At 35.3% G+C, this 9,520-nt stretch overlaps 1 protein-coding gene across 1 annotated transcript in view; it reads left to right on the top strand.

Annotated features, from left to right (window-relative positions):
* The window catches only part of LOC115454601 (ring canal kelch protein), a 49,810-nt gene that overhangs the window by 24,552 nt on the left and 15,738 nt on the right, over nt 1–9,520 (top strand).

Below are 9,520 nucleotides of genomic sequence, written 5' to 3'. Positions count from 1 at the left end.
CGCCGGGTCATAAAGCTCGGTCCACGCAGTCTTGGTTGGAATCGAACGTTTCGGACTTCATCAGAGCTGAAGACTGGCCGTCGTCTAGTCCCGATCTTAATCCGCTGGATTATGATTTGTGGTCAGTTTTAGAAAGTACAGCTTGCTCTAAACGCCATGATAATTTGGAGTCCCTAAAACAATCTATACGATTGGCAGTGAAGAATTTTCCCATGGAAAGAGTGCGTGCTTCTATTGATAACTGGCCTCATCGTTTAAAGGACTGTATTGCAGCCAATGGAGACCACTTCGAATAAGCTTTTTATATTTTTAATTGTTTTATATTTATGTATTAAACTGACACACTGTAAAAGTAATAAATGTTATTTGCAGTTAACAATTTTCTTTTTTCTTTATTACAATATTTATGGCAAGACTAGGTATATAATACAAGGCTGATATTATAAGAAAACTCAAGTGACGTCACGAGATGTCTTCACAAGGCGAGTGGATGGTACAATAATTGCCTAACAATGAAGTTGCGTGATCACAATTAATTATTAGTGTTGACCTCCGTGACGCGCATCGCACAGGTGACACATCGTATAACGAAAAGAATCTCCAAATCATATCGAGCAATCTCACACTTGATGACTGTGCTATGAATAAGCGCTAATTTTTATTTTTATACATAACATAACTGTTTTTCCAAATAGTATCACATCTAAAAATATTTTCCAACAAATGAATATTTGAACCGCCTTTTATAGGTATTTTATAACATTCAATTTATAGTTTCAGTAGCTTGTTTCACAGCCTTAAATACTTTATACAATTGTACGTGAATCAATTTGGTGAACTAGTAAAAAAGATAAAAAATCATCACTTAAAATACCATTTACTACTTTCTTGTTTTTTGTTTTCGCGGTACGTGCAGTTACCATTTATACCTTAAAGGAGACTAGAAGGATATGTTGGTGACACAAGTTCTACTTCAAAAATACTAAATGTCGGCTATGCCCTGGACCGAGTTTAACCACACTCTTGCCTAACGCAGTCGTAATTGTTTGTTTTGAATTTCCACATACAGAAAAACTAAGCCTACGTAAATTTCCCATAAAAGCAGTGTATGCAGAGTACCTCCTGAAACAAATTCGCATAAGATTTCTTAATTTACCGCAAACCTTTTACAGAGGCTTTTTACATGTGATTTACAAACATTAACAGCTTCAATACAAACCGCTTAGGAAATACACTCTAGGGTTTAATGCTTCCCTCATAGTGCGTAGGTTTCTCGTAAGTAGAACATGTGTTAGATTAAAGCATATGCTACATTTTACTCAGGTATTTTTCTACCACGAAAAAAAATGTTTTTTAAATGTGATTATTTAAATAAATGGCGCTGGCGTTGTAGTAAGGTAGTAGTTAGTAGTCAGGGACTTTTGTAGAGGTGAGGATTTTACGCGACTAAAGAATACCGCGTGAGTATTACCTAGTGGTTGATTTAAGTATCAAAATGACGGCAGACGGTATGGCGTACGTGCGCTGTCCGAACACCACCGAACTCATTTGTATGCCATCAAGCCCGGAACCTACAACTTGCAGTGTCCTTGTCGCCCCGCTTTGTACGCCCCACGTGTGTTTGTGGTCACTATATTGGTGGGAATATCCAAAATTGTTTAGTTTCCGGAGTAGTTATGTTGTTATGGTACACATGTATTGAATATACAGCTTATGGTTAAAGTTGTTGACCTAGAATGAAGTGAGATTCGTTTTAGTTGCAGAACTTACACAAATAAGTTTTTAAACTTAATTAAACTAAATATTATATAGTTGGAAACGAAAGGAATAAGCCTGTATCCAGATGAAGCGACATTAAATATTATACTACAATAAATAATTCCAAAATCAACGTAACAAATATCTTTTAGATTCATTTATATTTCATAAATATTGCGGCGGTTAGGGCCACCCACAGATAGGTAGTAGAAGAGACATTTAAAACCCAATTAATTACGTGGAACGAGCTTTATTTTTGCATCTCCGCGTTACACAACACAAATCACCGTTACAATCACAAATCAAAAACAAGGATTAGAATCTTTGATCCTGATTTAATATGAGACACACGTTTTGTGATACGCTTTAGATGTCTACAATATTTGACTATAATTATTTATAACTATAATAGTTTAGGCAAGTATATATCCAAATTTTCAGTGCTTCAATCATGGTTTGACACAACAAATAGGTACTAATATACATAAATGCGAGCTACAAATCGTTCTAATGATAATTAGATTTGACATAAATTACAAAACGGACGCCAGTAGGAATCAAGTTAAATGGACCCTCCGCCATTGGTGATTATTTGAAAACTCAAACGGACGCTGTTATTCTGTCCGTACTGTTGACCCGTCGCTATCCGGATAGGTATCGTGCGTGACATTTCCCCAACATTACATGATACCGTTTTATTTTTAATACACGCAGATTTCGTTATATAATATGATGTTATTAAACTCTACTCAGACGTCACTTCACTAGTGAGAGGGTACTGCATTGGACACATATTAAAAATCTCCCATTGTCCAGATGCCAGGCGGCGTAACATCTCTTATCAGGTTTTAAAACTTAAATTAGCGTGGCACGATAGTCTATTTAATAAATTGTTATATATTTCCCACGTGCAGATTTATCACCTCCCATATCTAACTAATTATAGACTTGGAAATTTAGTAATTAGTTTGATTCATTGAATAACTGTCAAGAAATTATCGTTGAACTGCCAATCTTTAAACATAGTAGTCAGCAAAATTTGAATTTAGAAAAATAATTATGGCATTGATTAACATATTAATTTAGAAACAAAGGGCCCAAATGTGAACCTGAGGAATATCAGTAAGGGCCATGAATGACTTAGAAGAGTGGTCACTAATAACCTCCTTTAACCTTCTATTCGCCAAATAGAACTTGCCCTAGATAAGGATTATTCTTTCCAACCCATGTATTGAGTGTTTATATAAATGATATTTAGGTTTTACACTACCAAAGGTCTTCGTGGAGTCTGTATAGGCATCTAATGAATATCCACGATCAATTCCTTTAGCAAGGAACGAAACAAAGTAAGTTTGTATCCGTTGACCTGTCCGTGACAAACCCAATCTTATGTTCTGTTTGAATCCTATGTTTATGACGGTATTGAGAGTATGTATGAGAGCCTAATGCTTACCAAGCACCTGCTCAATAAATATTCAGTTACGACGGTTTGAAAGTATTCTTTAACCACTCTGTGAGCTATAGAAGATGGCAATATTGATACATCAGTTTGACCTGCTGTATTTTTTGGAGACTTGCGAAACATCGTACTCCTCGTGCCTGGCGTGGGATGAGACCTCGTTCATTGAATAAGTGTCGCAAAACCACAACTAATACACGACCTTTATATAATAATATAAGTAAATGATAACTTTAAACCGATATGGGTGTTTAATCACTTGCGGTTAGAACATGAACGACACTAAAGTACTAATTAGCATGTCCTTTGAAGCAGTAGGTGTTGACGACTTAAAGTTTCTCTCTTTGCATGGGTCTACTCTGACCTGGTATAGCCAGCAACAAAATTAGATAAGCAAATTCTAAATTTCGAGTCGCCTTCTTCACTAATGTAACCAAACGTTTTATTTTAGATACAAAATAAAAGAATATTTCCACTGAAGTAAATGCGTAGAAGCGTTTAATTTTTTTAATTTGTTTAGCAATTTTGTGACTGAGTGCACCAGGGCCGCCCTGCTACTATGCTATTACTTCACTAGAATCTGAGCATCTTCCCTGAGTGAGACCTTGCTTCATTTACATCCATAACGTCAAGCCAGCATGTCTTGGACGGTCCACGGGAATATAGTCCCGGTAAAGTCTGGCATACGTATATGCCATCAACGATGCAACGTAATCCTGATTTATTTCGCACAGCGCGCTAATTAGACCAGTTACTGAAATAAACGTATAAGAGGACGTGTAATCTGTCTATGATGGTTAACCAAAGCTGCCCCAAGCAACAACTATATATTTTTTAAATTAGATAGCTCTACATAAGACTGCGTTGTGTTCGCCATCCTAATGATGTGTCTCAATTATTCCTATTAATTTGTATTGGCTACAAAGTCGAATAACAACATAGCTTATGATTTGAAAAAGAAATCTTTCTAATAAAAGTGTTAAGTTGTTATTAAGAATGGTCAGTACTAACACTCCAATGTTCATATATACTTTCAACATATTGCAAATAACGGGATTATATATCACCTAAAAATCATGTACCTATCAAACACAATGAGGATATCCTCAATCACAGCCCAAAAAGTGCTTTGTAAACGAGATGCCTGGAGTCCACATGACGTAATACTTCAGAACGAGTCTTGCGTATCACAACTATATCGTCCAATTGATCTAATAATGTTGATTGCTGACTCAGCCGTGAATGTCCTGTGACACTCTGGTGGGTTAGGTCATGGCGTGTTACCCCGGCCGAGTCATGGCTATGATAAGTTTCATTATCGCATACTTTCTTATTTATAAATGTATAAATATTTCTCTATACACGACTGACACGATTTTTGTACTCCGATTTGTCTGTTTGATTCTAAAAATATGGGCACGAGTACGTAGTACATATATATCAATGAGCATGACAAAAATATATAAACAATATTGTTTTTTTTTTCATATATATGGTAAAATTATTGTTACCAATGGTATTATACTTCAGATAATAAGAATGCGAGGCTATTTACTTGTATGTTATTCTCATGCAAAACTTTCCTAATACAGTTCATATCAATCATGGGTTTTCATTGGAAAATATCGCCCGCATGGTGCGCGGGCGCAACGTGCGTAATACATGTCCAATACACTGACATGCTCTGTCACAGCGACTGGAAATGTTCCACAAACTAGGTTAGTCTCAATAACATGTTAACCCCCTTGTACATTGTTAATTTGTAACTAAAATTCCGAATAACTTGTCAGCAATAAGTGATATCTATCGGGATTATCTTCACTGTTTGTTCATATCATCATACACACACTATAATATCACTATTATTCGAATACATTATACACTACTGTAGTCATATAGTATTTATTGTAGTCTATAGGGTGTAGGCGGATTAGACGTCTGACCACACCGGCGACACGTCACAAACACACACACACACACACCTATCGACTTGAAAATATTACACAATGTTGTGAAATGGTAATTTGTAATATTATCGGCGATAGCCTAGTTAGTTGTTTAAAGGATTGCCGAGACTAATGTCCGCAAGTTTAAATCCCAAGGACACACACCCCTGATTTCTCTAAAAATTATGTGAATTATCGCTTGCTTTAACGGTGAAGGAAAACATCGTGAGGAAACCTGCATTCCTAAGAAGTTCTCAATAGGAATTTTGAGGGTGTGTGAAGTCTACCAATCCGCACTATGCCAGCGTGGTGGACTTAAGCCTAATCCCTCTCAATAGTAGAGGAGGCCCGTGCCCAGCAGTGGGACAGTACATAATACAGTGCTGATACTGTTAATCTTATGCCCAGTGCAGACAGTGTATATAAATTCTTAAGTTTACGTGTATTGCTTCAAGTAGTATTAGTAATAGTACTCTCACGGTTCAACTAACATTATCATGTCACAAATTCCGAACAGATATGTCCGTTTTCAAGATTAAAAATTTACTGATTGCTTTACTAATTTTTGGAATTAGAAATTAAATCTAGAGACCAAGATAAGATTTAGCCTGTTATAGAGTTGATAAAGCTGGTAACTAGGTTACTAAAACTTCATTGTTATTTGTATTATGATGTATATTGTGTTATCTCTGTTGAATAAAATTAAAAAAAAATAGTATAATTGATAATACTAGCCCTGCATTACTGACATACTGACTACTGCTGTGCCTCCTCTACCAGAGGGTTTTAGACTATAGTCCACATAACTGGCCGAAAGGGTTGAGGTATGGAAATTATCAAAATATTGTCAGACGCTTTATTTTATGCGAATCGTAGGCATCATAAAGATTGGACTTTTAGCTATATTATAAGTATAGTGTAAGTATTTAGTATTTTTTAAAAAGAAATATATAACTGTAAATAGACTTAATTTAACCCACTATAGATAATTCGATTATTCTACAAAAGAAACAATTTAAATAAACATCAATAACCATAAACATTTTTTTGCAAACCCAATTGACTTCCAAAACACAAAAATCTTTAAAACCAGTTCGGACCAGTTGAAACCGGTGGGAAACGAAACAATAAAAAACAGCGCAGTCCATTACGAGACGATGCTGTGTTCCAAACCGGATGCCGATCATCTGCCGGACCGTGTCCGACCAAACTAGAACTCGTAAATGGCCATAAATATCTGTATAGCGCCGGCGCTAACGTCACACGCTTTTACGATGCGTCCGATTAGGGTTGCCGCTTGGCACTTTATTTATATATTTTTAGTATTGGTGAAATTTTTTGGAGAATACACAGTATGTTTTAATTTCAATGCCTATTTAATCTTTAGTCTGCGTATAATAAAATGTACGCCAGTTCCCGGCTGAGAATTAATCTCCTGAACGGAGTTCTATAGAGGTTTTATTATTATGGGCTATAAATAAGTTATAATTTCTACGAAACATTCGTGAACAATAAGTTGTTACAATGAGGGATGCTATAAAAAGAATGCCATGCTTGCGAAATGCTGACGCCAGTGCAATTGATTACCTGTTAATGACTAATTTATTTATAAGCCACAAGAATTCCGGAGCGGACTGTCCCGGACCCGCAGCCCTATCGGAGTACTCGGAAATTGCCACATGGGACCTTATGACGTAAAGTGCAAGAATTTGGGGCGGCGGTGTCCGGTGAATGGTACAGGGTGGTATGTGAAAAAAGGTATTTCTCGGAAAGCATGAGTCGATCGAATGGAAAATATAGTACCTTTCATGTCAGTCGATTAATAACGGATATATATTATGGAAATTTGAAAATCGAATTCTATATCGTGAACATATTACGGTATTATTACGCGGTAACAAACTTGGTCTAGATTCGAGAACTCAGACGCAGTATAAATATTTGCATCGCTTTTATGCGGGTATTGAACCTGTGACCTTGCATTCTGGTTATCTAGATCGGCTATTTATTCTATAAATATCTGAAATCACTATACCTATTTGTATTTACGGGATAAAAACCAAACCGCCTCACTAGTCTATCGCATCATATTTGGGCTATGAATCCTGCGGTTCCACGTTTGATATCTAAAAAGGTAGTGTAATTTTCTTAAGTCGAAAAGTCCCGACTGAGTTTTTTGAGAATGACCATATCTGATATAAATTACAATTTATATCAGATATGGTCATCATAATACGGACTTAAAGCACATCTTTAGCACATCTCTACCTAACTCTTAGGGGATAGAAGCGTGAATTTATGTTAAACAATGAAAAACAAACTAAAATGGTACGTATATCTTACTACCTTTATTGTACTCTAAAGGAGTGTAGTAATAAATTGTTTAAAACTAAATTTGTTTCCGTCAACATGATTGAAAACGTTATGTTCCCAAGAAGGGACAAAAACGTGTACAAACAAGGCCGCAAAATACCCAAGCACTGCGCGGCTTCATTCAAACCTTTCATTCATAAAGATGACTCAACACGACCTACCAGCTCTTTCAACCTTTCGAACATTCACAATAGAAATGCGACAAAAAATAAACAACCGCAAAAGTATCAAAGTAAAGTGCATTTTGTGAAGTAACAAATGCCTTTGTTAAATAAGAGCTATTTTTAAGATGATGTCATATTTTCATCTTTAGGACCGTGATAAATAAAATTCGAAAGAAATTGTTTATTCTTATATAAATAAAAATTAAAAAACAGGAAAAAATTAACATATTTTATTTTATTTATTTATAAAATATAACAAAATGAGTCATCCTCAGATGGTGATGTTTATGAGTCAAGCCACCGGTGATTGGTTAGATTTTATTTATTATCACGATTTATGCACTAAAGGAATATTTTTTAAGTTCTCAATAAAATGACACCTGCTTGATTTTAATATGGCTAGCTGTTACTTCTAACATAACGCAAGGAGCAATGCCTACTTCAGTCCAATTTAGTGAAATGAAATGAATGGAAAATAAATATATTAAGATATCCCTCTTTTCCATATTTAAATAAACAAAATACAGACATTATTCAAGTTTGGACCTGAGCCTCGTTGAATAATGGTCATTTTTCTTTATACCTTCGTAATTTTTCAAAGAGCTTTATACAAAGTCCCATCATGAATAACAAGAAGGATATATAATAACAATATTCGGAATAAAACTTGATTGCTTCGTAGAATTGCCATTCACAATTACATGCAGTTGCGGGGGTATTTTTATTTCATACTGTTCTGATGAGCAGTTTATTGTGTATTGAACACTACATTATACGGATGAATGGTTTTGTTCAATTTATTAATTAAAAAATCCTTTATTATTTTACAAAATGTTCAGCGTTTAATGTTAAGTGTATTTAATAATAACATATTATAATATAGAGCAAATTATTAACTGTGCAGTCGGTCTACTCATGCTTTGGGTAAATAAATAAGTGTTCTAAGTCTACTTTTTAAGCCTAAAAATAAAAATTAATGTAAAAAAATTGTACAATAACAAACAAAGGCACTTTTCGGCTTACTTTGTTCATGCATTCGTCACCTTAGAATTTCGGGTTAAATTGGATGAAAGTAGAGACGAACAACCAGTTTGTGTTCTTGTATCATCTTATTACATTAACATTTTACATAATAAATTATACAATTATACTTCCCTGTAAACGTCAAACAGGGGACGACAGGGCAAATTATTTCATTACTACATGGTAGCCTCCAGTATAGCGCTTGCATTATATTTTAATGCCAAGCAACAGTATAAGCAGTTTTAATCAATCAAAAAAATACGCTCATATTTTTTAATTATGCCGGAAGATGTATTAAGACTATGTCATGGAAACTCATGAAATGACTGTTTAAGGGCACGCGTAGTTCTACGAGAGGGCGATCATCATCTCGTCATTGTTTATAAAAAACTCCCGTGCAGCTCACACCACGCTTTACGTCAATTATGATTCAATACAATCATACATGCCCATATTCTGAAGTGAATGAGTGTTCAGGAATGAAGTTTGATCGGTTTTTCCGATCGAATATTTGAGAGCGAATTTCGCGAGAAGCGAACGTCAAGGCGCGTTCAACAGCTGCTTTGATCATTACTTGACGTGGGCCGCGGCCTGTGAGCAATGTTTGCCTAGGAATAGACCTTGGGGTTACGGTACTTTTTAGGTCTTAGTCACGATGATATAGGGTTCAAAATATTTCACTTACTGTCAATGCTTATTTCATTTGATATTAATTTATTATTGAGTAGGTATTGCTTGCGGAAAGACTTTTCCGTTACAAGTTCCAAAAACATTGTACCACGCCAGCATAGATAGCT

Source organism: Manduca sexta, chromosome 15 (assembly GCF_014839805.1).
Source record: "Manduca sexta isolate Smith_Timp_Sample1 chromosome 15, JHU_Msex_v1.0, whole genome shotgun sequence".
Classification (NCBI taxonomy): Eukaryota; Metazoa; Arthropoda; class Insecta; order Lepidoptera; family Sphingidae; genus Manduca; species Manduca sexta.
This window is presented reverse-complemented; position numbering and strand designations above follow the sequence as displayed.